This window comes from Microcebus murinus, unplaced genomic scaffold, assembly GCF_040939455.1.
Source record: "Microcebus murinus isolate Inina unplaced genomic scaffold, M.murinus_Inina_mat1.0 scaf018_hap2_Mmur4.0, whole genome shotgun sequence".
NCBI lineage: Eukaryota > Metazoa > Chordata > Mammalia > Primates > Cheirogaleidae > Microcebus > Microcebus murinus.
Window position 1 is genome coordinate 279,390 of NW_027438964.1, and position 6,000 is coordinate 285,389.

General features: G+C 61.9%; 1 pseudogene; it reads right to left on the reverse strand.

The window, feature by feature from the left end:
• Positions 1-2,040: 2,040 nt before the first annotated feature.
• Positions 2,041-2,159, reverse strand: LOC142867621 (uncharacterized; annotated as a pseudogene).
• Between the last annotated feature and the right edge of the window lie 3,841 nt (positions 2,160-6,000).

Here is a 6,000-nt window from a genome sequence, read left to right on the forward strand (position 1 = left end):
CCCAAAGTGCAAAGGGCATCAGTTGCTCCTCCAAACCCCCCCCCAGCCCAGCAGACCGCGTTGTCCAGCCAGCCCCCGGGCCTCCCTGGGGTGCCCAGCACAAAAGTGCAGACACCCACCGGACCCTCAATCTCAGTTTTCGGATGTTTTTGCCACTCTGAGGACCCGCAGGCCAGCTGGGCCTTCTGGCAGGACAGAGAGCCCCGGAATCCGACGTGGAGAGCTGGGTATACGTCCCCATGAGGAGGCGGTCCCCACCTCCGCGGCTATCCCCTTGCGGGCAGCGGCAGCCGCGGGGCCTCAGAGAAGACACCAGGCTGGGCCCCCACGGCACAGCGGGAGCACGTCCCCCGCAGGCCACTTAGCGACGGCGGCCAGCCGGCGGACGGTTGGGTTGCGCGAGACGCTGCGGCCGCCCTGCTACCGGGTTCCTGGGAGGGCGTCCTGGAACCAGCGTCCACACCAAGCCCTTGGAAGGCCCAGGCGACGGAGGAGCCCCGTCAGGCAGGGGCCGAGGACGGTGACGGCCCGGGCGGGGAGGAGCGTGTCAGGCAGGGGCAGAGGACGGTGACAGGTGATAGGCCGGGCGGGAAGGAGTCAGTCAGGCAGGGGCCGTGGAGGAGACTGGCTGGGTAAGGGTTAGGGTTAGTGTCAGGGCACAAGTCACAATCGCAAAGACCTGGAAGCCACCCGAGTGCCCATCGACCCACGAGTGGGTAAGTAAAATGTGGCCCGTGGACACCACGGAGTGCTATTCGGCTATGAGGAGCAGCGGTGAGGGGGCACCTCTCGTGGTTCTCCTGGCCAGAGCTGGAACCCGTTCCAGTAAGCCAAGTATCCCAAGAATGGACACACGAGCACCACGTGCTCTCGCTCACCAGCAAATGGGTACGAACCGATGGACACCTAAGTGGACACAGAGGAATCACCTTCTTCGGGTGGGTGTCGGGCGGGTGGGGGGAGGGGATGGGCATACACATCCATTAGGAATGGGGTGGGTACGCACCGACTGGGGGATGGGCGCACTTGAAGCTCTGACCCGAGGGGGGAGGCTGGGAGAGGGCAACGCACCCGACCTTTACATTGGTGCCCCCACAATATGCTGGAACAACATGAGACGTAAATGAATAAGAACATGGGGGGGGAGGGGGGCACGGGCAACACATGTCACCTTAACACTTGGACTCCCATCATCTGCTTGAAAAGAGAGAGAAAAGAAAATGCAATAATAGAGATAAGAGACACTTTTTAAAAATAATGAATCCGGCCGGGCGCTGTGGCTCACGCCTGTAATCCTAGCTCTTGGGAGGCCGAGGCGGGCGGATTGCTCAAGGTCAGGAGTTCAAAACCAGCCTGAGCAAGAGCGAGACCCCGTCTCTACTATAAATAGAAAGAAATTAATTGGCCAACTGATATATATATAAAAAATTAGCGGGGCATGGTGGCGCATGCCTGCAGTCCCAGCTACCCGGGAGGCTGAGGCAGAAGGATCACTCGAGCCCAGGCGTTTGAAGTTGCTGTGAGCTAGGCTGACGCCACGGCACTCACTCTAGCCTGGGCAACAAACCGAGACTCTGTCTCAAAAAAAAAAAAAATGAATCCGAAGAGAAAAGTAAAAGGAGGCCTGTGGAGCAGGTCTGGGTGTGACTCCGGATCCCCGAACATCAGGTGCCACCACCAAAGATTCCTACGTGTAGCCCATAGAACCCCAAAAGCAACGGGAGGAGTTCTGGTCACATACTCCCTCAAAATGACATCCTGGCCTTCTTCTGGAACTCCCTCCCCTCTCAGACTCTCGAGGTTTCCTCCAGCGTGTCGGCTCCCACAGAGCAGACCTTTGGTCTGAGACCTGACAGTCCAGAAGCCACGCATGCTGCCGCGTGGCGGCGGTGTCACGGCTCGGGACAAGAGGAGGCCCCACGGTGCGGGCTGGGGCGCCAGGCACCGCGGCGGGCGCTGAGGGTGGGGGTCACCCCCACCCCGGGCCGCCCCCGCACTCCCAGAAACGCGACAGAACCAGAGGCAAAAAAAAAAAGAAGAAGCCTACGGCACCCGGTATTCCCGGGCGGTCTCCCATCCAAGTTCTAACCAGGCCCGACCCTGCTTAGCTTCCGAGACCAGACGGGATCGGGCGCGTTCGGGGTGGTGTGGCCGTGGACGGCGGAGGGCGCCCCTGCCCCGCTCAAGAAGCCGAGCCTCTCTGCGCTTCCCCGCCGCCTCCTCCCGCCCCAGGCCCCGCGCCGGGTCGGGCCTGTTGAGTTCGCCGGGCCGGGTCCCGCGGGCTCCGAGGGACGGGGGTGACAGGCGGGGCGGGCAGGGAGCGGCGGGCCGGGGTTGGGGGCTGTCTCTGTATACACACACACTCACACTCACTCACTCACTCACTCACTCACACTCACACAAGATGCGCCTCCACGGCTGGACCCGCCAAGGTGGAGCCCTTCAAGCCCCCCTCCTCTCCTTGCCTGGCCTCCTTCACCTCCCCGCCCCCCACCCCCAGCGCGCCGGGGCCGCTGACTGCGCACGGGCGGGAGGGGCGGGGCGCTCGCCCTTTGACCCCAGCCAGGGGCCGCCCTCCCCCACAACCCCTTCCAGCTGCTCCCCCCGCCCTGTTGCCCGGCGGCCGCCTATTCCCCCGGGCCAGGGCTGGGGCACAGCGCACGGGGGAGGGGAGCCAGTGTATGGGGCGTCTCTCTCTCTCGGGATGTGTCCCATGGGTGGGGTGGGGTGGCGTGGTTTGTGGGGCGCTGAAGAAATCAGTCCCCTCCATCTCCTCCCTCTGGAAAACACCCAAGCCCTTGGAGAACTGCCCGCACCTCTACCTACCGTGGGGGCCGGGACCCTCCTCTGTGTCCTCCTGTGGCCCAGTCCAAGGGGCCTGGGCCTGGCCGGGGCTGCATTGGACCCCGACCACCCTGGCGTGTGGACTCGCTAAAAATCGGCGATTAGATATTGGATTCCAGCGTCATTGAGGTCATTTCACTAATGAGTGCACCGCAAAGAGTTTCCTAATCCATCTGTGAGGGTGGCAACCGAAAGAGAATTTTAGAGCTGACGGAATAGGCGAGGAAAGGCATAGGAGATTTCCACACCCAGTAAGGAAGCCTTTCCCGAAGTGGAAGAAAGAAAGGAGCAAACAGAGACACCGGTAGCCCGCCCGGATCAGAGTCTGCCCCTGAGAGAAAGTACCCTGACCAGGTTCACCCGTGGGTGGGTCGCGAGCTAGCGGCATTCAGAAGAGCGAGGCCCGCAGTCTGTGCAGAAGACACCTGCACTCGGGTGTGTGTGGCGGCACAATTCACAAGCAGCTCCAGATGTTAAACCAAGGAGAAGCCAGGGAGTTCCCAACGCCCCAGGTGTCCTCAGCCCACGACTGGCTGCTGTGGGAATGCGAAGCCCGGCTCCTTGTCTCAGAGCGGGGCAACCAGGAGGTGTGATGTCCACCCCGGCGTTCCCAGGAGGATCAGACTGAAGCTGGGACTTGGCCTGAAAGTGTCCCCTCGCATGGCCACCCCCTTCCCCTTCCTGCTCCTCTACTCCTGGTGCCCCTCCATCCAGGGGCCAGACCTTAAAGAGTCACCCGCAAGAGAATCCTGGTCCCAAAGGAGCCTTCTGGGGGACCCCTGCTGAGAGAGGTTGTGGGCATGGCCCGCTGGGGCTCTGCCCGACCCAGGGCTGAGAGATGCAACCTCCCAGCTCTGGGTCCCTGCAGGAAGTGTTGGCAAGCACAGGGCCGGTCCTCCAAAGGCCCAGGTGCAGGGAGCCCAGGCCAAACAGCCTGTGGAAGAAGCCACATGCTGTGCCACCCCGGGGAACACGACTGCAGGCCACGGCCCTTCCCACCCCCTCCTCCTCCTCCTCCTCCTCCTCCTCCTCCTCCTCCTCCTCCAACCCCGCCCCCGCCCCCGCCCCCACATGGCACAGGGCCCAGAGACACCTCAGACACTTGCTACCCAAAGTGCAAAGGGCATCAGTTGCTCCTCCAAACCCCCCCCCAGCCCAGCAGACCGCGTTGTCCAGCCAGCCCCCGGGCCTCCCTGGGGTGCCCAGCACAAAAGTGCAGACACCCACCGGACCCTCAATCTCAGTTTTCGGATGTTTTTGCCACTCTGAGGACCCGCAGGCCAGCTGGGCCTTCTGGCAGGACAGAGAGCCCCGGAATCCGACGTGGAGAGCTGGGTATATGTCCCCATGAGGAGGCGGCCCCCACCTCCGCGGCTATCCCCTTGCGGGCAGCGGCAGCCGCGGGGCCTCAGAGAAGACACCAGGCTGGGCCCCCACGGCACAGCGGGAGCACGTCCCCCGCAGGCCACTTAGCGACGGCGGCCAGCCGGCGGACGGTTGGGTTGCGCGAGACGCTGCGGCCGCCCTGCTACCGGGTTCCTGGGAGGGCGTCCTGGAACCAGCGTCCACACCAAGCCCTTGGAAGGCCCAGGCGACGGAGGAGCCCCGTCAGGCAGGGGCCGAGGACGGTGACGGCCCGGGCGGGGAGGAGCGTGTCAGGCAGGGGCAGAGGACGGTGACAGGTGATAGGCCGGGCGGGAAGGAGTCAGTCAGGCAGGGGCCGTGGAGGAGACGGGCTGGGTAAGGGTTAGGGTTAGTGTCAGGGCACAAGTCACAATCGCAAAGACCTGGAAGCCACCCGAGTGCCCATCGACCCACGAGTGGGTAAGTAAAATGTGGCGCGTGGACACCACGGAGTGCTATTCGGCTATGAGGAGCAGCGGTGAGGGGGCACCTCTCGTGGTTCTCCTGGCCAGAGCTGGAACCCGTTCCAGTAAGCCAAGTATCCCAAGAATGGACACACGAGCACCACGTGCTCGCGCTCACCAGCAAATGGGTACGAACCGATGGACACCTAAGTGGACACAGAGGAATCACCTTCTTCGGGTGGGTGTCGGGCGGGTGGGGGGAGGGGATGGGCATACACATCCATTAGGAATGGGGTGGGTGCGCACCGACTGGGGGATGGGCGCACTTGAAGCTCTGACCCGAGGGGGGAGGCTGGGAGAGGGCAACGCACCCGACCTTAACATTGGTGCCCCCACAATATGCTGGAACAACATGAGAGGTAAATGAATAAGAACACGGGGGGGGGGAGGGGGGCACGGGCAACACATGTCACCTTAATACTTGGACTCCCATCATCTGCTTGAAAAGAGAGAGAAAAGAAAATGCAATAATAGAGATAAGAGACACTTTTTAAAAATAATGAATCCGGCCGGGCGCTGTGGCTCACGCCTGTAATCCTAGCTCTTGGGAGGCCGAGGCGGGCGGATTGCTCAAGGTCAGGAGTTCAAAACCAGCCTGAGCAAGAGCGAGACCCCGTCTCTACTATAAATAGAAAGAAATTAATTGGCCAACTGATATATATATAAAAAATTAGCGGGGCATGGTGGCGCATGCCTGCAGTCCCAGCTACCCGGGAGGCTGAGGCAGAAGGATCACTCGAGCCCAGGAGTTTGAAGTTGCTGTGAGCTAGGCTGACGCCACGGCACTCACTCTAGCCTGGGCAACAAACCGAGACTCTGTCTCAAAAAAAAAAAAAAAAAAAATGAATCCGAAGAGAAAAGTAAAAGGAGGCCTGTGGAGCAGGTCTGGGTGTGACTCCGGATCCCCGAACATCAGGTGCCACCACCAAAGATTCCTACGTGTAGCCCATAGAACCCCAAAAGCAACGGGAGGAGTTCTGGTCACATACTCCCTCAAAATGACATCCTGGCCTTCTTCTGGAACTCCCTCCCCTCTCAGACTCTCAAGGTTTCCTCCAGCGTGTCGGCTCCCACAGAGCAGACCTTTGGTCTGAGACCTGACAGTCCAGAAGCCACGCATGCTGCCGCGTGGCGGCGGTGTCACGGCTCGGGACAAGAGGAGGCCCCACGGTGCGGGCTGGGGCGCCAGGCACCGCGGCGGGCGCTGAGGGTGGGGGTCACCCCCACCCCGGGCCGCCCCCGCACTCCCAGAAACGCGACAGAACCAGAGGCAAAAAAAAAAAGAAGA